The sequence below is a fragment of the Cetorhinus maximus genome, chromosome 22 (assembly GCF_964194155.1).
Source record: "Cetorhinus maximus chromosome 22, sCetMax3.hap1.1, whole genome shotgun sequence".
Classification (NCBI taxonomy): domain Eukaryota; kingdom Metazoa; phylum Chordata; class Chondrichthyes; order Lamniformes; family Cetorhinidae; genus Cetorhinus; species Cetorhinus maximus.
The window spans coordinates 6969165-6992468 of record NC_135900.1 but is presented as its reverse complement, the minus strand read 5'-3'; positions in this window follow the sequence as shown (position 1 = coordinate 6992468).

Below are 23304 nucleotides of genomic sequence, written 5' to 3'. Positions count from 1 at the left end.
CCTAATGGAAGAGTCCTTGAAGAACATGAGCTCTGCGTTGACCCTCAGCTCTGAATGCACAGCATCCTCCATAGAGAGAGTGGTGACTGTCATGGGGCGGCAGCTCCAGGAACTCAATCAAGGGTTTCTGGGGTTCCATTCAGACCTGCAAACCCGCACACTGACATTGACCTCAGCAAATCACTTCCAATGTAAGAGATGGATGAGGCACCTAGAGACTATGCCAGCTGCCCGTCCATCTATGGTGAGCAGGGAGGTTCAAGCAGACCTCGTGTTGACGGGTGACCTGCAGCTCCATGCATCTGGGGGCTCCTCTCCGGGTGCTCCTGATGGTGGCAGCAGCTCCTCTGCTCTTCTGCCCGTGACTGCTGCAGCTGTGGAGACCACGGCGACTGAGGAGCGTCCAGCCATGGCGCAGGACTCTCCCACCCAGTCCGGCCCCCTCACAGGTCCCGAGAGTGACCAGAGGATGGCCGCCAAAGTCATCGAGGCCGAAGGAGCATCAGAGTCAGCAGCTGGACCTCCAATGTAACTGCTGGCGACGGGGAAGCACCGAGACGCAGCACTCGCCAGCAGTTTATTAAATCACTGTAATCCCAGAAGGGCTTTCACGGTGAATTCTTTCTCATTGTCACTTGTCTCATGTTGTATATAGCTGTCACACATCACTATTAAAATGTGACATCATGTCAAATGGCCTTATTGTACTTTATTTGATAGTGAGATAGGGGGCCTGCAACTCTGTACAAGACATTGATTGGGTTGGATAGTATATTTCAGAGGGAGGGAGAGGAGAAGATGGTGCCAGGAGTCCTGAGGAGTACAGTGACTGCTTCTTTGCAATGATTTTGAGTCTTGACTTTGGAGGCCTACTGGGAACTCCTTTGATCAAAGCCTCCCCGGTCTCCCCGGCACCCAAAAGCTGCCTCATTGCTGGGTCATCATCATGACCCTGTGGCTGAACAGGTTCTTCCTCAGAGTCAGCGCTAGAGTCTTCCTCAGTGGCTTCTGGAAGCCCGTCACTTTCTCACCCTCCAACTGCTCTCCTCTTGAGAGAACAAGATTGTGAAGGGCACAGCACCTAACTACTATAAGGGACATGAGTTCCAAAGGATATTGTAGAGATCCTCCTGAGCACTCCAGACAGCGGAACCTTATTTTCAGGAGGCCTAATGTCCTCGCAGTGTTGGCCCTAGTGGAGGCATGGCTCCAGTTGTACCTCTCCACCATGGGCACCCTTGGGTGTCTGAGTGGTGTCATATAGCCACCTTTTGAGAGGATATCCTTTGTCTCTCAGCAGCCAGCCATCCGAGCATGCAGGGTCTATGAACAGCCTTGCCACCTGAGAATGACGTAGACTATATGAATCATGGCAGCTTCAGGGATATCTGGCACAAACCTGCAGGATCTCATGTCAGTGATCACACACTAACTGCACGTTCCGAGAGTGGAACCTCTTTCATTTTACAAAGGCCCCCCCCGGCTCTCCCACAGGTGCCTTGGTGGGCACATGTGGGCAATCAATGGCTCCTTGAATCCTTGGAAAGCCTGCGATAGCCGCAAATCCTCCGTATCCTGGCTGTCCCCAACTGTCTTACAATGTATAAAGGTGCTGACCCTTCTGAACAGTGCGCCCATCACAAGCTTTATGCGGCTGTGTGCTGTGGATCATGACACTCTGCACAGATCTCCAACAGACCCCCTGGAACGAACCCAAGGCATAGAAATTAAGGGTAACTGCTCCCTTTAACACCACTGGCTTTGGGTGCCCACCTACACAGTTGGAAGCTGTATCGGGGCCTATCATGTCACTGTCTCCCTTGAGAGGTGGAACCTTCTTCTGCACTGGACCTCAGTCATCTCAAGGTAGCTGGATCACAGCTCTTCCCCAGCAGCGTATTGGTGCCTTTTCCTGTCCCTTCTCCCTTGCAACGCTTGCTGGCCTTCGACCTATTCAGGTTGTGCCTTTCGATCTTGAGGGCAAACTCTATTACACTGTCTGTAGGAGGCCCACTCGCCTCCTCTCTCCCTTCTTGATGTCTCTTCCTCATCTGAGGAAGCCCCTCCGGCAGAATAAACAATGTTCATCTCAGCTTGACAGAGGTTTGACCTTAATTATGATGAGGGCCTGTCTGCGAAAAAACCTCTGAAATGATTTAAGCCTCGCAAACTAATATCAATGACCAGGATACTTCACTAAATCATCAATAATGCACAGACTCACAACTCAATTTTAAACTCCTACCCCCTCACTTCTCTATTCCTCCTGGCCATTATACCCTGCCCTGGATCCAGAAAATATGCAAATTGAAAATATGCAATTCCTGCCTGCCCATTTAGCCCATGCACCAAGTGTCAAAATGAATGGGCCTCTCAAAATTGGAGTCAATCGGACCTTTAATTGCCTTAATAGGTCTTTTAATTGATGGCGGGCGCATTTCCGACATTAGCGCACACCTGCCTAGCGTAATCTCACCATGCAGCGCGATGACGTCATCAATGAGTAATTTAACGCTGTGTCGGGACTGCCAGGTGCCCACACACGGGCCACAAAAATTTCTGGCCGTGCTTTTCCCCACAAGAGGAAACATTCTCTCTGTATCCGCTCTATCAAAACCTTGATGAGTTTAAGTGAGCATGTGCTTGAAAAGAATAGTAATGCAGTTGGGTAGAAATGGAAAAAAATAATTGACAAATACCAAAACTGAAAAAGGATAAAACCCCCAGGTCTGGGATGGTATGCATTTGCATGTACTCCAGGAATCTAGGGAGGAGATATCATAGTGGTAAAGGATTGGCAGTGTATAGATAATGTTCTTCCTACAGACAAAAAGGGAGACAGAACAAAACTTGGGAACTATAGACCAGTCAGCTTAACATCCCTGAGAGGAAAGATACTGGAATCAGTACGAAAAGAACTAACAGAAGAGACAGAAAATATAACATAAAACAGACAGTATCGGTAGGAGTGACCACTGCACAGTCCTTGTGGAGACAAAGTCCCGTCTTCACATTGAGGATACCCTCCATCGTGTTGTGTGGCACTAACGCCATGCTATATGGGACAGACTTCGAACAGATCTAGCAATTCATGACTGGGCATCCATGGGGCGCTGTGGGCCATCAGCAGCAGCAGAATTTTACTCAAACACAATCTGTAACCTCATGGCCCGGCATATCCCCCACTCAACCCAAGGCATCAATCCTGGTTCCATGAAGAGTGCAGGAGCAGCACCAGGCATACCTAAAAATGAGGTGTCGACCTGATGAAGCTACAACACATGACTACTTGCATGCCAAACAGCATAAGCAGCAAGTGATAGACAGAGCTAAGCGATCCCACAACCAATGGATCAGATCTAAGATCTGCAGTCCTGCCACATCCAGTCATGAATGATGGTGGACAATTAAACAACTCACTGGAGGAGGAAGCTCCACAAATATCCCCATCCTTTAATGATGGGGAAGCCCGGAACATCAGTGTGTAAGATAAGGCTGAAGCATTCACAACAATGTTTGGCCAGAAGTGCCGAGTGGATGATCCATCTTGACCTCCTCCGGCGGTGTCCAGCATCACCAGGCAATGTGGAAAATTGGCCAGATATGTCCTGTACACAAATCCAACCCAGCCAATTACTGCTCCATCAGTCGACTTCAACATCTATAAAGTAATGGAAAGGCTCATCAACAGTGCTGTCAGGCAGCAATTGCTTAGCAATAACCTGTTCACTGTTGCTCAGTTTAGATTCCGCCAGGGCCGCTCAGCTCCTGACCTCATTACAGCCTTGAGCCAACATGGATAAAAGAGCTGAACTCAAGAGATGAGGTGAGAGTGACTGCCCTTGACATCAAGGCAGCATTTGACTGAGTGTGGCATCAAGGAGCCCTAGCAAAACTGGAGTCAATGTGAATCAGGAGGAAGGCTCTCCACCAGTTGGAATCATACCTAGTACTAAGGAAGATGGTTGTGGTTGTTGGAGGTCAAACATCTCAGTTCCAGGACATCTTTGCAGGATTCCTCAGAGTAGTGTACACGGCCCAACCATCTTCAGCTGCTTCATCAATGACCTTCATTCCATCATAAGGTCAGAAGTGGGGATGTTCACTGATGATTGCACAATGTGCAGCACCATTCATGACTCCTCAGATACAGAAGCAGTCCATGTCCAAATGCAACAAGACCTGGACAATCTCCTGCCTTGGGCTGACAAGTAGCAAGTAACATTCGTGCCACACAAGTGCCAGGGAATGACCTTCTCCAACAAGAGAGAATCTAACCATTGCCCCTTGACGTTCAATGGCATTACCATCGCTGAATCCTCCACTGTCAATATCCTTGGGGTTACCATTGACCAGAAACTGAACTGGACTAGCCATATAAATACTGTGGCTAGAAGAACAGGTCTGAGGTTAGGAATCCTGCAATGGGTAACTCACCTCCTGACTCCCCAAATCCTTTCCACAAAGCACAAGTCAGGAGTGTGATGGAATACTCCCCACTTGCCTGGATGAGCGCAACTCCCACAACACTCGAGAAGCTCGACACCGTCCAGGACAAAGCAGCTCACTTGATTGGCACCACATCCACAAACATTCACTCCCTCCACCACTGACACACAGTAGTAGCAGTGTGTACCATCTACAAGATGCATTGCAGGAACTCACTAAGACTCCTTAGACAGCACCTTCCAAACCCACAACCACTACCATCTAGAAGGACAAGGGCAGCAGCCACATGGGAACACCACCACCTGGAAGTTCCCCTTCAAGTCACTCACCATCCTGACTTGGAAATATACTGTCCAACTGGAATTTTCTCAATTCCCCAAACTGACAAGATGCACTTTAACTGCATTGAAGTGGAACCTAGTGGCCAGGATGCCAGTGCTCTAGGCAGGCCATGAGGTTCTCCCTGCCCGCCTGAGTGTGGGAGCAGCCAAAGGCTACCCTGCAGGAGGGTTCCTTCCCACTGCTTGTTAACAACGATGTTCGGGGGTGGGGGGAAGTGTGGGGCTGGGGGGTGGGGTTGGGGGCGGGGGGGGGGTGGGGGCTATCTTATAAGAAAAGTTTGGACAAGTTGGGCCTGTGTCCATTGAAATTTAGAAAAATGAGAGTTGATCCTATTGAAACAAAGAAGGCCCTGAGGGGACTTGACGGGGTAGATGTTGAGAGGAGAGACTAAAACTAGGGGGCACAGTTTCAAAATAAGGGGTTTCCCATTTAAGACGGAGATGAGGGGAACTTTTTTCTCTCAGTCCCTGAGTATTCCTGGACGTTTCACCACATGACTTGGCCCACGCTCCAGCCATTAGTCGGCCGACACATAAATCCTTGTGACGCACGAATTGGAAAACAAAAAGATTCATTACCCAATTCGATGATGCTTGACTGACAGCCAAACAGCCCTTCTTCCCCCACTTTTATTATTTTTATATCTGGTAAAGAGAAATGTCCCAAGAAAATAATGAAAAAACCCAATCTTTTTAATATCCTAATGATTTTTCTCTAGGGTTGCACACAGCAGATTGATCTTCAATTCCTGAAGACCCCTGGCTAATCCTACCGTACGTTTATATGTTTTGTTGTGCGCCCCTCCCATCCCCTCGACCAAAGCCCCCAACCCCACACACAGTGGCGGGCTGGCTTCTCTTTCTGATTGTTATTTAAATATTTTAAAATGTTGGTCAGAGGGTTTCTCCATTTTTTGAAGTGTCCTCTTGGTTACTTGCCCTCTAATGCAGGCTGTTGTTCATCTCTGATTGTCTGTCTAGCTTCAAGAACCATCGGCCACCCTTAATCAGACAGGGAACCTGTGTCCATGCCAGTCTAGTAAGTGTCTCCATGAAAATCCCAAGGGTGATTGATTCCCTGAGGGGATTGGTTTAGGCTCCGGAAACAATCCTGGTTTCTATTTCCCTGCCTTGATGCAAAAATACAGCCCACGTCTCAGATACTATTATCCAAAGGTGGGTGAAATGAAACGGCCTTTAGCAGACCAGAGCCTTTATCACTTGTATTCATTGTATCACCAGGTGTTGCGCTTAACAAAAAACAAATGACTATTTTGTACATAAGTGTTCTTTACTTTGAAATCTACACAGTGAACATTAATTTATTCATATATCTTACCATCCTGAGATAATTGTTTCTAAATACTTTGCCAGTAAAATCCACATTGTAGAACGCTTTATCCAGTTCTCATTATACTGGCAGAGCAGATATCACCAAAACAATTTATTTGACAAGGCAATGATCTAGTCTCACAAGTAAGGTATAGGTTACCAGTTACACAGACAAACAAGTCTTGTACATTCTGTGTACTCAAACAACACAGAAATGAGTGAGGCTTGAAATGACTTCTTATGGCACTTGCTTTGAGAGTTGAGCTATGAGCACAGTAATATTGGTGTCATGTGTGGCAAAATTATTTTAAAATGGGAGATGGATCAACCTAGCAACTACCTAGCAACGACCTAGCAACAACAGGCCGATGTTGGTGATGGAAAAACTTTCAGACACAATAATTTGGGAAAAATTAATTGGCGTTTGGAAAAACATGGGCTAGTATTTGATGTGTGAAAAGCAAATCATTTGGCTAACATGATCGAGTTCTTAGTGAAGTGATAAAGAGTTGATGAGGGAAGCGCAGATGATGCACATGTCATATTTCAAAATGCATTTGATAATGTACTACATAATAGACTTGTTATCAAACTTAAAATCCATTGGATTCCATAGAGTGACTGTGCGAGTAGGAAATTGGCCAAGGAACAGAAAGCAGAGAGTCAAGGTAGATTCAGACTAGAGTGAGGTATACAATGGTGTTCCCCAGGGGAACATTAGGACCACTGCTCTTTTTAATGTATATTAATGACATGGACTTGGGTATACAGAGCATAATTTCAAAGTTCGCAGGTGACATAAAACCCCAGAAATGTAGTGAACGGTGAGGAGGATGGTAATAGGCTTCAGGAAGGCATGGGCAGACTGGTGAAATGGGCAAACCTATTTAATATCGGGAGGTATGAAATGCTACATTTTTGTCGGGGAGCATGAGGAGAGACAATGGCTCAAAATCCAGGTTGTCGGAGATGGGACGTAAATTGGGGGATGCATGTCAGGACCGTGTGAAAGTTCTGATGCACAGACATACATGGGAATTGTCCAGGAAGTTTAAACTGCTGATGGGCTGATTTGCACTGCCTGGGACCCTCCCCGAAAGTCTCCAACCCTAAGATGAGGGCAGAGACTTGGGCCAGATACTCAGCACTCACCTGCATACATACCATGGAAATGTTATAGTTTAATACCTGGTCAGTGATCAGTCAGCATAACTCAACTAAGCACCACAACCAAACCCCCGAATCACCTCTCTGAGCCAACCCAACATCCTCCCCCCACCAACCCACTGACTACTCCCCAACCTGACCCCAATTATCCCCTGACCACCCAACTACCCATCTGACTATCCCCCAACAGGCTAACTACTCCCCACCCAGTAACCCCCAACCACCCTACTACCATGACCACCCAACTTCCCCCTGACTACCCTCAGACCCGACTACCCCCTGACCAGACTATCCATTCACCCAGTCAACCACCTACTCACCTCACCCACTCACTCACTCACTCACTCACTCACTCACTCACTCACTCACTCACTCACTCACTCACTCACTCACTCACTCACTCACTCACTCACTCACTCACCCATTCACTCACTCACCCATTCACCCACTCACTCATTCACTCACTCACTCACCCATTCACTCACTCACTCACCCATTCACTCACTCACCCATTCACTCACTCAGTCAGTCACTTACCCTCTCATCCATTCACTCACTCTCTCACTTACTGAAAGACTTGGAACTTTAATAACATAACCGAATATGGCAGCTACTGTCATGATCAGGGGCATGTCCTCCCATCTCCCATCTCCTCTTGCGCCAGACAATCTTCTCTGGGGATGTGCCGAGCCTTCGATGCTTCAACCGGGATCGGAGGATATGGATGAAAAATCATCATAGGGTTGGTTCGCAGAAATCTTTGCAGGCAGCATCATTCACATATCTCTGGCAGTGCGTGTACACATATCTCTGGGACTGCATGCACACATATTTCTGGGAGTGCGTGTAATCATATCTCTGGCAGTGCGTGTACACATATCTCTGGCAGTGCGTGTACACATATCTCTGGCAGTACATGTACACATATCTCTGGCAGTACATGTACACATATCTCTGGTAGTACATGTACACATATCTCTGGGAATGCATATACACATATCTCTGGGAGTGTGTGTATAAATATCTCTGGCAATGCATGTACACATATCTCTGGCAGCTGCATGTACACATATCTCTGGCAGTACATGTACACATATCTCTGGCAGTACATGTACATATATCTCTGGCAGTACATGTACACATATCTCTGGCAGTGCGTGTACACATATCTCTGGCAGTGCGTGTACACATATCTCTGGCAGTACATGTACACATATCTCTGGCAGTGCGTGTACACATATCTCTGGCAGCTGCATGTACACATATCTCTGGCAGTACATGTACACATATCTCTGGTAGTACATGTACACATATCTCTGGCAGTACATGTACACATATCTCTGGCAGTGCGTGTACACATATCTCTGGCAGTGTGTGTACACATATCTCTGGCAGTACATGTACACATATCTCTGGCAGTGCGTGTACACATATCTCTGGCAGCTGTGTGTACACATATCTCTGGCAGTGCGTGTACACATATCTCTGGCAGTACATGTACACATATCTCTGGCAGTGCGTGTACACATATCTCTGGCAGCTGCGTGTACACATATCTCTGGCAGTGCGTGTACACATATCTCTGGCAGTGCGTGTACACATATCTCTGGCAGTACATGTACACATATCTCTGGCAGTGCGTGTACACATATCTCTGGCAGCTGTGTGTACATATATCTTTGAAGGTGGCAGGACAAGTTGAGAAAGCTGAGGTTCAATGGATAAATAGAGAAATTAAAGCAAATAGGGTTTACAACAGAGACAGCTGCTGCAGGTAATTTGGCTGCTACACTTCCCAATATTACATCAGTGACTACCCTTCAAAAGTACTTCATTGGCTGTGAAATGTTGAGATCGTGAAATGTTTCTTGTTTCATTTGTATCCCTTCATTTTGCTGTAAACCATCTCTGCCTTCATGGCATTAAACCTTTACTACAAATCCCATTCCCAACTAGCCCAACAACTCCCTTCCCAACAGAACCATGTGTCCTTAATTTGGGAATGAAGAGAGGAGTGAACAGCTCGCAATGGGTTAGAGAATGAACAGATTGCGCTACACCAGAGGAGGATGTACTCGCACTGCAATGTAAAGTTTCTCATTGCAAAGCTACTTAATGGGTTTGACTACAGAGTAGGTAGAGCCATCAACCCAATCTTACTTCTTATGTGTTTATCAATAGATATCTGGACACTAAGGGATTGTGGGGATAGTGTGGGAAGAGGGAGTTGAGGTGGAAGATCAGCTAGGATCTAAGTGAATGGCAGATCTGTTTAACTTAGGACTGGGTAAGAAAGTATAAATTTTTATTTTGTACAAACCTAATTTAGTTTGTACTTGGCACTAAACTGAAATCTACAGTTTAAATTCTGTAGTTGTCGGCCTTAAGCAGAGTTTTTTTCAAGGGTTACAGTGAAAGAGCAGCTTAATTAAGAACAAGCTGAAATGGGATCCTCATTAAGTGATTCAGCAAGACCTTTTGTGCTAGGAGCATATATAAGTAGTCAACTTAATGCAACTTACAACAGAGTGCCGGAGTTGAGCACGTCAGTGAGTTAAGCGGAGGAAGGGAAAGAGGTGTTTGGTTGCTCTATCCAAAATTTTTCCAGCCTCCAGAAATTGATTTTTGCTCTGCCACAGAAGAAGCTGGTCAATGGATGAGTATCTGGTAAGTGATTAAGGTTTATCCTATTTCTAAGGCTTAAAATAGTATATTTTGAGCGGAGGTGAGCGACAGAAGATAAAAGGCGCGGATTGAGGGACCTACCTGCAGTGCGCCCAGCGGCGGAGTGACATCATGGACCACAACGTGACGCGAGTGCAGGGAAAGCAGCTGATTGGTGAGTAGGATTGGTGAGTATTTCTAGTCTTTAAACTAAAAGGTCTTTAGTTTGTGGTTAGGTCTCTAGTCTTTTTTTTCTTCAAAAATAGCTTGTTAAGTATAAGATCGATACTGGTATAAAAAAAATAATTACAATAAAGTGTAAAGAATGGGGGACTCTTCGAGTGTAAAGAGCAGGGATACTAGAGTAATTGATTAATAAATTAAATTAAATACGATAGTGATGGCAGGACGGGTGATGTGTTGCTGCTGCAGCATGTGGGAGCTGCTGGACACTAAGGTGATCCAGAGCAAACACATCTGTGGTAAGTGTTTTCAACTCGAGGAACTTCAGGTCCAAGTTGAGAAGCTGGAGTCCGAGCTGCAGACATTGCGCCACATCAGGGAGGGGGAAAGTTACCTGGACACTTTGCTCCAGAAGGTGGTCACACCCCCTCAGATTAGGTAATTCAAATTTAGTCTGTGATCAGGGACTGGACGGTGTGACTGCAGGTGAAGCAGGTATGGGGACCCAGGGGGTGGCCTTCGAGGATCCTTGGCCCCTGTAATTGTCCAGCAGTTACAAGGTTCTTGCAAGCTGTGTGGACAAGAGCAGGGACTGGTGAATTAACTGACCACAGCACCATGGTACAGGGGACCATTCAAGTGGGGGGAAGAAATAGGAATGTGGTAGTGGGAGGGGACAGTATTATTAGGGGGATAGATACAGTTCTCTGCAGCCGTGAGCATGAGTCCCGAAGGCTGTGTTGCCTGCCCAGTGCCAGGGTTAAGGACATCTCGGGGCTGGAGAGGAATTTGGAGTGGGAGGGGAGGGATCCAGTTGTCGTTGTCCATGTTGATACCAACGACATTGATAGGACTAGAAAGGATATTCTGCTGAAACAATTGGAACAGTTAGGAGCTAAATTAAAAAGCAGAATCTCCAGGGTAATAATCTCGGGATTACTGCCTGAGCCACGGGCAAACTGGCATAGGGTAAATAAAGTCAAGGAGTTAAATGTATGGCTCAAAGATTGGTGTGGGAGGAATGGGTTTCAGTTCATGGGGCACTGGCACCAGTACTGGGGTAGAAGAGAGCTGTTCCGATCGGACAGGCTTCACTTGAACTGAGCTGAGACCAGTGTCCTGGCGAATCGAATAACTGGAACTGTAGAGAGGGTTTTAAACTAAATAGGTTGAAGGGGGAGGGTTCTGGAGAGGGGACACATAGGCTTACAAAGCAAAAGGACATGGCAGCATTGCAGGGCAGCTATTTAGGTACTGATACCCAGAGTGTCACAAGAAGGGACAGAGTGAACAAACATTAAAAACAAAGCAGCAAATAGGGTCAAAGGGGGAAAAAATTGTAATAAAGCAAATTAATGGCTCTTAAATGCACTTAGTATTCAGAACAGAATAAATGAATTAACGGCACAAATAAGATGGGTATGATCTTATAGCCATTACAGAGACATGGGGATGAATTTTCGGGTCGGTGAGTGGGGGCGGGGCCTGCTCGCCGATGCATAAAATGACACACGGTGATGTCGGGCGGGCGTCCTGCTGTCACCGCGCGTCATTTAGATGTCAGTTCAGCGGGTGCATGGCTGACTCAGCTGCGCTCCCACCAAACTGTCAAAGGCCTATTGAGGCCATTAAGAGAGTAATTAAAGTTGTTAAGAATGCTGCCCGTCCAACCTTAAGGTTGGTGGGGGGGCAGGCGAAGAGCCCAGGCAACCTTTGCATTTTTTCACGAAACCTCATCCACGGGCGGGATGAGGTTTCATGAAGGGTTTATTATTTAAATTGAAAAATTTGAGAAAATTAATGGACATGCCCCAGATCATGTGACAGTTTCACATGAGGGGACACGTCCTTAAATTTTTTTTTTTACCTTTTTTCAAAGTTTCATAAGTGAAAGTAATCTCCCTGAGACACCTCCGTGCCCCAGGGAGATATCCGTGCTCTGTTCACATGCAGGCCCCGACTCAGGAAATCCACCCCCCCCACCCGCACAGAGAGCGCACAGTGCTTCCGGGTGTGCATCACGCTGGGCGGGCCTTAATTGGCCTGTCCATGTAAAATGGTGGCACGACCCCGATTGGGGGCGCCAACTGGGTTCGCGCCCCCCCGCCCGCCCTTGCACAACCTCCCCGACGGGGAGAAATTTATGCCCATGGTGACAAGGAGATCAAAGCTGGGAACTAAGTATTCAGGAGTATGTGACTTTTCGAAAGGACGGGCAGGAAGGAAAGGGTGGTGGGGTAGCTTTGTTAGTATGAGACAGAATAAGTGTGATAGCAAGAAATGACCTTGGATCGGAAGATGTAGAATCCTTTTGGGTGGAGGTAAGAAATAACAAGGGGAAGAAGACACTGGTGGGAGTAGTCTATAGGCCCCCTAATAGTAGCTATACTGTAGGACAGAGAATAAATCAGGAGAAAATGAGGGCATATAAAAAAGGCAGAACATTAATCATGGGTGACTTTAACCTCATGTAGATTGGTGAAAACAAATTGGCAGAAGTAGCCAAAATTAATGGAGTGTATTCGGGACAGTTTCCAAGAACAATATGTTGTGGATCCAACCAAGGATCATGCTATTTTGGGTCTGGTAATGTGTAATAAGGCAGGTTTAATAAATGATCTCAGAGTAAAAGATCCCCTAGGAAACAGTGACCATAACATTAGCATTCAGTTTGAGAGTGAGAAACTTGGGTCAGAAATAACTGCGCTAAACTTAAAGAAGGGTAATTACAATGGAATGAGGGCAGAATTAGCTGGAGTGGGCTGGGAAAGGAATGTAGCAGAAAAGACGGTTGATGAACAATGGCAGACGTTTAAGAAAATAGTTCATGACCCACAGCAAAGATATATCCCAGTGAGGAAGAAGGATTCTAGGAAGAGGATAAACCAACCCTAGTTAACCAAGAAAGTTAAGGAGACTATCAGATTGAAAGAAAAAACATACAATGAGGCAAAGATTAATGGTAAGCCAGAGGATTGGGAAAGTTTTAAAAACCAACAAAAGATGACCAAAAAAATAATAAAGAGGGAGAAAATAAACTCTGAGGGTAAACTAGTGAGTAGTATAGAACGAACAGTAAGAGCTTATTTAAATATATAAAAAGGAAGAGAGAGGCCAAAGTGAACATAGGCCCCTTAGAGAATGAGGTTGGGGAAATAACAATGAGGAACCAGGAAATGGCAGAAGAGTTGAATAAATACTTTGCATCAGCCTTCAGGGTAGAAGACACTAATAGCATTCCAAAAATACTAAATAATAAAGGGCAAAAGGGTTGGAGGAAATAAATACAATAACTATCACTAGAGAAAAAGTACTAGGGAAACTAATGGGGCTAAAGGTCGATAAGCCTCCTGGACCTGATAGGTTGCATCCCAGGATATTAAAGGAATTAGCTACAGAGATAGTGGATGCGCTGGTAGTAATCTTCCAATAATCCTTAGATTCTGGAAAAGTCCCAGAGGACTGGAAAACTGCCAATGTAACACCCTTATTCAAAAAGGGAGGGAGACAAAAAACAGGTAACTATAGACCAGTTAGTTTAACATCCATCATTGGGAAAAATGTTAGAGTATATTATAAAGAGTCTATTATATGTTTAGGAATACATAATATAATCAACAGAGTCAGCATGGCTTCATAAAGGAGAAATCATGGCTGACAAATTTATTAGAATTCTTTGAGGAGATAACAAGCAGGATAAATAAAGGGGAACCTGTGGATGTAATATATTTGGATTTCCAAAAGCCGTTCCATAACATACCACACATAAGGCTATTTAATAAGACAAGAGCCCATGGTGTTGGGGGTAGTATATTAGCATGGATAGAGGATTGACTAACTAATAGAAGACAGAGAATTGGGAAAAGTGGGGCATTTTTGGGGTGGCAACCTGTAACTAGTGGAGTGCCACAGGGATCAGTGCTGGGGCCATAATTATTTACAATATATGTTAATGACTTGGATGAGGGAAGTGAATGTATTATTGCCAAGTTTGCAGATGACACAAAAATAGGTGGGAAGGCAAGTGATGCGGGTGACACAAAGAGTCTACAGAGGGATATTGACAGGTTAAGTAAGTGGACAAAAGCTTGGCAGATGGAATATAATGTGGGAAAATGTGAGGTTATGCAGTTTGGCAGGAAGAATAGAGGGGGTGAATATTATTTAAATGGAGAAAGACTGCAGAAGGCTGCAAAGGGATTTGGGGGTCCTTGTGCATGAATCCCAAAAAGCTAACATACAAGTTCAGTAGGTAATAGGGAAGGCAAATGGAATGTTGGCCTTTATTTCAAAGGGAATGGAGTATAAAAATAGGGAAGTCTCGTTAAAACTACAATGCACTAGTTAGACCACATCTAGAATACTGTGAACAGTTTTGGTCCCCTTGTCTAAGGAAAGATATACTGGCATTGAAGGCAGTCCAGAGATGGTTCACTAGGCTGATCCCAGGTATGAAGGGACTTTCTTATGAGGAGAGGTTGGGTAGGTTGGCCTGTACTCATTGGAGTTTAGGATAATGAGAGGCAACCCTATAGGAAGATATAAGATTCTTAAGGGGCTTGATAGGGTAGATGTTGAGAAGTTTTTTCCCCTTGTGGGAGAATCTAGGACCAGAGGACATAATCTCAGAGTAAGGGGTCGCACATTTAAGACAGAGATGAGGAGGTATTATTTCTCTCACAGGGTAGTGAATCTGTGGAATTCTTTGCTGCAGAGGTCTATAGAGGCTGGGTTGTTGAGTACATTCAAGGCTGAGATAGATGGATTTTTAATCAATAAGGGAACCAAGGATTATGGGATGAAGGCAGGAAAGTCAAATGGAAGGCTATCAGATCAGCCATGATCTCATTGAATGGTGGAGCAGAATCGATGGGCCGAGTGGCCTCCTTCTGCTCCTAGGTCTTATAGTCTTATGGTCTTATCAGGCTCGAAGGAATTAATGGCCAACTCAGTTCCTATTTCAAATTAGAAATTTGCAGCACAGGAGAAGACCATTTGGCCCATTGTGTCCATGCTGGCTTTTATGGAATCATTCAGACTAATCCCACTGTCTGACTCTTGGTCCGTAACCCTGTAGGTTACTGTTATGACCTATGCAGTTGGTAAAGCAGAGTTATTTAAAAATCCCTGAGGGAAACTTTAAACAACTTTCATAACCTATAATTTTAAGTGTTATGTTTGAGATGTGACTCTAAATTCAGGGATCAGACCATCAGTTCTCGAGCTCTCTTTATATTAAACTAAATGAAATAAATTACTACTGTCATGACTTTTAACAAATTCCCAAGCTAATCTCCATTAAGGCAACAGCAACCCATAGACTTAACCAGACACCAGGCAAAGCATTTTCACCTTACGAATTCAAAACCTATGCAGCAGTTGGAGGCTTGTAGCTGCCTTTTGATCTTACATTGCCTCTACTCTGCACACCCGAAAACTACTGAAGTTATACCTACCACCACTGATTGAATTCAAATGCTCATTGTCTCACCAGCCTCTTTGAACTTCACCTTTTAACAATGAAACCCCTTTCATAGTTCCAATTTTATTAGTAATATAAACATATTGCTTGGTCTCTGCTCGCTAGGTGCCAGATTTCACCCCACTTCTTGAATGCTCTATTCAAAAAATGCAAATGCTCTCTACCTCTCTTACATCTCAAAACTAGTACACATGAAGCACCCAGACTCGCTGGCTTTAATCCAATTAAGATGCACCCACAGACTACACCTCTATTTTAAAAGAAAAATATTTTCCAATAATATTATATACATTAATAGCTTCATGACAATTACAGCACCATATCCAAGTACTTTTTAAATGTTATGAGAGTTTCTACCATCCTATTGTGCGATTGTGTTAACTGGTCGATAGCCACTGGGCAGCTCCTTTTTCACATGAAGTCAATGTAAATAAAGATGAGGAAGGACGTGAGATGAGCTCCCGACCTACAATCACCTCCCTTCACCACCCTTTCAGGCAGTGAGTTCTACCGCCCTCTGGGTGAAAACATTTTCCCTTTAAGCCCTGCTAAACATCCCCACCTCCGACATTAAATCTATGCCCCATTGTTATGGACCCCTCAACCAAGGGGTATGGGGCCTTTTGTTCTACTCCGTCTGGACCCCAAATAATTTTATACACTTCAATTAGGTTCCCCTCAGCCTCCCTCTGTTCCAAAGAAAGCTGAATCTGAATATGGTGGATGGACCCTTTATAAGCGGCTGTAAAATTGCACATTGATAACCATCATGTGATACAAGTCCGCAGGCTGAGAAACACTGCGGGGCATTTTGACTTTGTGTGATTGTGTAGCACTGGGTGATCGTAGGTCGGGAGCTTATCTCGCATCCCTCCTCATTTTTCTTTGCATTGACTTCATGTAAAAAGGGAGCTGCTGATGGCCATCAACCATTTAATACAATAACAAAATTTACAACCCTTCCCCCCGCTGAGCCATTTTGTGTTGCAGTGAAGGGAGATCGCTGCCACTTCTAGGGGAGGATTGATGGAGCATTGAAGCAGATACACTCCGACTCACTGACGATGCATTACATTATCAGCTCCACACTCACAAATAACGGAAGACAGCTCAATGTTCTTACCAATCAGCTTGGAAACTGTTTACCACTCAGGATCTAAATGGAAATAGGCAGGAGCTTCTCCCCTGCCTATCCGAAGCTGCTCACCTGACTCGTAAACAAAATTAAAACCCGGGACATAAAGGGACAGTGAGAGCATGGATACGAGATTGGCTAAGAGGCAGGAAAAAGAGAGTAGTGGTGAGTAGTGGTTTTTCAGACCAGAGGGTACTGTACAATGTTCTCCAGGGGTCAGTATTAGGAACACTGCTCTTTTTGATATATATTAATAACCTGGACTAGGCCATAAAGGACAAAATTTCAAAGTTTGATGATGCCGCTAAACTCCAAAGCGTAGTAAACAATGACGAGGATAGTGACAAACTTCAGGAGAGTATAGACAGCATGGTGACAGAGAGGTGAGAAGTGATATGTTTTTGGTAGGAAGAAAGAGAGACAATGGGTTAAATGGTACAATTATAAGGCAGGTCCCGACAATGTGGGGAGGGGTGACACTCTGGAGGGCAGGGGAGATCGTACCTTGGGGGGAGGGTGGTGTTGGGGGCGGGGTGTTGGGCAGCACTCCATGGGACACAGGGTGCCCCCTGCTGCCCACAGCATCCCCACGCGGCAATAGTGCACCCACCCACACCCCCCCTCCCCTACCACTGGCAGAACACCAGGGGCAGTGGGATGAGGCACACCCTTCAGCGGCCCTCAATTGGCCTAGGGGCAGGAAGGCTGACCTTAACTTTAATGGGGGTTATTTGGGAAGGTGACAAGCACTCCACCCAACCCAATTTAATGGCACCCCCCACCTCCCAGCTCTCTCCTGGAGGGACCATTAAGTTCCACCTACAGAGAATGTGGGGAAGAGCAAAACTGGAGGCCGTCAATATGAGATAGTCATCAAGAAATCCAATTCAGAAGAAACTCCTTTCCCCAAGAGTGGTGAGAATTTGGAACTTGCTAGCTCAAGGAGTGATTGAAAGGAATATTATAATGCATTTAACAAGAGGCTAGGCAAGCCTATGAGGGAGAGGGGAAGGGGTTGCTGTGATGGATTTAGATGAGGAAAGATGGGAGGTGGCTCAGGTGGAGCATAATCACCAGCATGGATTAGATGGGCTGAATGGCCTTTTCTACTCCTGTAATCCTATGCAATATATGTAATCCCATGATTAGATTTTTATTAGGAAAGGGTGTCTAAGGCAGGTAAAATGAGTTGAGGTCATTCATGATCTAATTGAATGTCAGCCAAAAGGCTGGAGGGGCTGACTGATCTCCTCCCACTTCCACAATAGCCAGTGCCTGGAAAGGGAACAGTTGGTAATTTTTCAGGTTTAGAATCTTCAAATCATTAACCCAACATTCCTCTTTTCAGACTCTTTGTCAGTCCTGCAGTGCTCCCAGCACTTGCTGTTTTGATGCAGCTTAACAAGGCTGGAATCACGTTCGTCAAGCGTTTCGGAAGTTTCTGAACATAACAAATTGCCACGGAATCTGTCTTTTCCAAAATCGCCAGGGACGAATTGCTCCTGTATTGTTTATTTCCCATGACAATGTAAAATGAATGTGCCTGAAGGGAATGTCACGGATCCACTGTGAATCGCAAATGATGGAACAGAGACGTGGGATAGTGTGGGGTCAAGTAACGGACGTGAAAATATTGCAATGAGCTGTGAAAGGCTGTTACAGTTTAATGTACAGAACATGACATTAATATTTAATCGTTCCAAGTGTGCAAACCCAAGGATTTTATAGAAAGGAAGATTCTTACTTCCATGAATCATTGCCCCAGGACATCCCAGAGCCCTTCACAGTCAATGAGGTACCTTTGAAATATGGTCGCAGTTGTAATATAGGAAAATGTGGCCGTCAATTAGCGCACAGCAAGCTCCCACAAACAGCAATGTGATCATGATCAGGTAATCTGTTATAGTGATGCTGATTGATTGAGGGACATTAGCCAAGAAGCCAGGCGAATTCTCTGCCTTTCTTCCAATGGGATCTTTTGTGTCGACCCTCAAAGGCAGGCGCAGCCTTGGTTTAACATCTCATCCAGAAGACAGCACCTCTGACAGTGCGCACTCCCTCAGCTCTGGACTGGAGTGTCAGCTGTGGTTTTTTTGGGCTCAGGTCCCTGGGATTTGAACGCACAACCTTCTGAGTCAGGCCGCCGAGCCATAGCCGACCCCTTTTTTAAAAAATCCTCCTACTACGTTAAATAATGTTGCATCAAGACATACTGCAATATCTGACCAGCTCAGCAGATAGTTATCTTGGAGTCTTTTTGGATGCTGGATTAGGAAGGAAAAGTTTCAGCCTGAATTCCTGCACCTGCCTGATATCCAGTGGCCCCGCTGGGATGGATATTTACTCGTGTGTAAAAATATCATCCACGGATTTTTTTTTTTTTAGGATCCTTACTCAAATATCTAAGAGCGGTGACACCATTTTCAGAGAGCGGACTGGAATCACCATGTGAAACTAGTGTGCTTGGTTGCTAGATAATAGTAGGCATGGTGAGAGCCATGTACGCTTCTGTCATTTCTTATCCATTTTTTTATCTGTTGGCTTTCATGAGGCTCGTGTGCCAATTGTTGTCATTTTATTTTCGCCTCCAGTGCCATTATTGCCACCAATGGGTTTCCCAGTGGGGATCCACCTCTCTGAGGTGTTTGGGAGCAGAGGGGTACCAGCAGAGGGATATCAGCCCATGCACGAGTTGCTCTTCATCCACCCACTTACCCACCTCTGCAGCTGGGGGTGAGCACATCTCATTTTGGCAGATGATTAACACAATACTGAAAGGAAGCTGGGGCAGCAGATCTGATGCGCACCACTAAGCTACCTGAATGACTAACTAAAGCCTGATAATACCCAGGCTGCAGTACTGAAGACTCATGTCCACAACTAGCCATGCCCCTAGCCAAGCTGTTCCAGTACAGCGACAACACTGGCATCTAACCGGTAGTGTGGAATATTGCCCGGGTATGTCCTTTCCACAAAAAGCAGGACAAATCCAATCCAACCAATTGGTGCCCCATCAGCCTACTCTCAATCATCAGCAAGGTAATGGAAGGTGTCATCGACAGTGCTATCCAGCAGCACTTACTCAGCAATAACCTGCTCACTGATGTTCAGTTTGGGTTCTGCCAGGGCCACTCAGCTCCAGACCTCATTACAGCCTTGGTCCAAACATGGACAAAAGAGCAGAATTCCAGAGGTGAGGTGAGAATAGGTTTGCCAGCTCGGGCTGGTCATATTCCAGGAGGTGCCGGCAGAAGTCACGTCACAGAAAGACTGACTTTAGGAAACTGGGTCCATTTTTCAATGAAACTAAAGAATGGAGCCATTGGACAGGGACTCGAGTAACTTCTGTTCTGTTGAAGGGTCATTCGGACTCGAAACGTTAACTGTGTTCCTCTCTGCAGATGCTGCCAGACCTGCTGAGTTTTTCCAGGTATTTTTGTTTTTGTTTTGGATTTCCAGCATCCGCAGTTTTTTGCTTTTACTCAAGTAACTTAACTGCTCTGTGCAGTTTGTTTGAGATTCACTGAAGGATTTCTCAGTGAAATTGGGACTATTTCAATGAATTTTGACAAAAAGCTGAAAAGGATTTAGTAGATCATTGTGAGCATGGGATTTTGCCTTATTTAGTTTAACTGCCTGGTGATTCAGTGCCACTCTCTGAGCTAGAGTCAGGGGGTTCCAGACACAGACTCCCGCCTGCCCTTCTCGCCAGGATCATCAGCTGCACCTTGAGCGGTTCTGCGGTGGGGGCAGAGTGGAGATTCACAATTTGCAGCAGAACACTTACTGGGTGCAATAAGACAGCTAGAAGCTGTTCCCCCTGACTGAGAGGCAAATGGGGCAGGAGAAAACAGGCAACAATGTACATCATACACACATGACACACGTCAGTACTGGTTTATGTCTACATCATCGTGCTGTCAATCACACCATCAAGTAACTGTTCTTCAATGAACCATGGGCTTCCGTGCAAGAATTATTGCGCACGTTAATTTATTTGCTTTAAGTAATGTTTTAACATCTCCAGCTTCCTTTCAATAGCCACCGGGAGATTGATACCAATTCCAGGAGAGTCCCAGCCATTCCAGGAGCGTTCTCAACCCTAGGTGAGAAAGACTGCCCTTGACATCAAGACAGCATTTTACTAGGTTTGGCATCAAGGAGCCATAACCAAATTGAAGTCAATGAGAATCAGGGGAAAATGCTCAGCTGGTTGGAGTTATACATAGAACAAAGGAGACTAATTGCTGCAGCCCTAAGGCATTGTAGCAGGAGTATCTCAGGGTTCTAGGCCCAACCATCTTTAGCTGTTTCATCAATCACTCTATCATAACGTCAGAAGTGGGAATGTTCACTGATTATTGTACATTCGCAATTCCTCAGATACTGTAGCAGTTTGTGCCCGCATGCAGCAAGACCTGGACAATCTTTAGGCTGGATATATAAGTGGCAGGGACATTCACACCACACAAGTGCCAGGCAATGACCATCTCCAACAAGAGTAATTATGAGAATTAATTATGAGAGTAATTATAACCACCCTTCCTTGACATTCAATGGCATTACCATCGCTGAATCCCCCTCATCAACATCCTGGAAGTTACCATTGACCAGGAACTGAGCTGGACTAGCCATATAAATATTGTGGCTGCAAGAGCAGGTCAGAGGCTGGGAATCTTGCTGCAAATAACTCACTAAACCTGGCCGCCATCTAGAAGGCACAAGTCAGGACTGAGGTGGAGTCTTCTCTTGAACGGATGAGTTCAGCTCCAACAACATTCAAGAGGCTTGGCACCGTCCAAGACAAAGCAATCGCTTGATGGGCGCTCCGTCCACTACCTTCTCACTCACTAGTGAGTAACTATAGTAGCAAACGCGGGAGAAAAACGGCCTGTGACTGGAGGACCAGCTCCTCGCAGGATCACCTACTGCGCTTACCGGTATTTTGAACACTGCCTCCATAGGCCGCATGGCTTGGCGGGCCAGATAGTGGCCTGTGGGCCGGGGATTGGACAGGCCTGACCTAGAAGGACAAGGCAAGCAGACACATGGGAACGCCACCAGCTCCCAGTTCTCCTCCAAGTCACACAGCTCCTGACTTATAAATATATTGCCGCCATTCCTTCACTGTCGTTGGATCAAAATCCTGGAACTCCCTCCCTACCTACACCACACAGACTGCAGCGGTTCAAGGAGTCAGCTCACCACCACCTTCTCAAGGGCAATTAGGGATGGGCAATAAATGCTGGCACATCCTGTGAATGAATAATAGGAAAAAATAGATTAAGGAAATGTAAACAAGCATTTCTAATTTCCAGTTTGTCTACTTGCATTGAGGAACCCAAGAGTTGAGTTTAAAAAATTGCATACTGCAATACTTTGCTCAGATTTTTCAATTACTGGAGTTGTGAATGAATCTTCAGTGACTGTGCATAGACACACAGTTAATTCCCACGACACCAAATTCTGAAAAGTGATGGATTGAGCCTTAATCTGATCTTCTTAATTGTATTGAAAATATAAGGAATATAACTCAGGAGAGAAATAACCAAATCAGTATTCAAGTTGTTCCTTGTGTAATGTAAATTTATATTACTTCTAACAAACTCACAAAAATCAGCCTGAGAAGATGTTTATCAAAGTCGTGGAAATGAATTGCGGAAAATCCCAGCTCGGGGGCACACTGCACCAAAGAGGGGATTGCCGAAGATTTAGAATGTAACTTGGACAGATACTCGGGAATCTGGCGTACCTTTTGGAGAGAGCAGATGAGGCAGATAGTTCATAGAATCAGCGAATGTTTACGGCACAGACAGAGACTGTTTGGCCCATCGTGTCCATGCTGGCTCTCTGTAAGAGCAACTCCCCTGGTCCCATTGCTCCCCTGGTCCCACCGCTCCCCCCGGTCCCACTGCTCCCCCCGGTCCCACTGCTCCCCCCAGTCCCACTGCTCCCCAGGTCCCACTGCTCCCCCCGGTCCCACTGCTCCCCCCGGTCCCACTGCTCCATCTTTTCCCTGTAACCCCGTGAGTCTTTTCTCTTAAGGTAATTATCCAATTCTCTCTCAGAAGCCATGAGTGAAGCTGCCTCCACCACACTCACGGGCGAGTGCATTCCATATCCTAACCACTCACTGTCTGAAAAGGTTTTTCCTCATAAGAGGCAGACACTGGGATGAGGAGGAATTTCTTCACTCAGAGGGTGGTGAATCTTTGGGATTCTCTACCCCAGAGGATTCGGGAGGCTCAGCGATTGAGTATATTCAAGACAGAGATTGATAGATTTTTAGATAGTAAAGATATCAAGGGATATGGGGCTAGTTCGGGAATATAACATTGAAGTAAAAGATCAGCCATGATCTTATTGAATAGTGGAGCAAGCTTGTGGGGCTGAATGGCCTTCTCCTGCTCCTTCTTGCTATGGCCCTATGTTCCTCATGTCACCTTTGGTTCTCCTGCCAATCACTTTAAACTTGTGACCTCTGGTTCACGATCTTTCCACCAATGGGAACAGTTTCACCCTATCTACTCTGCCCAGACCCCTCATGGTTT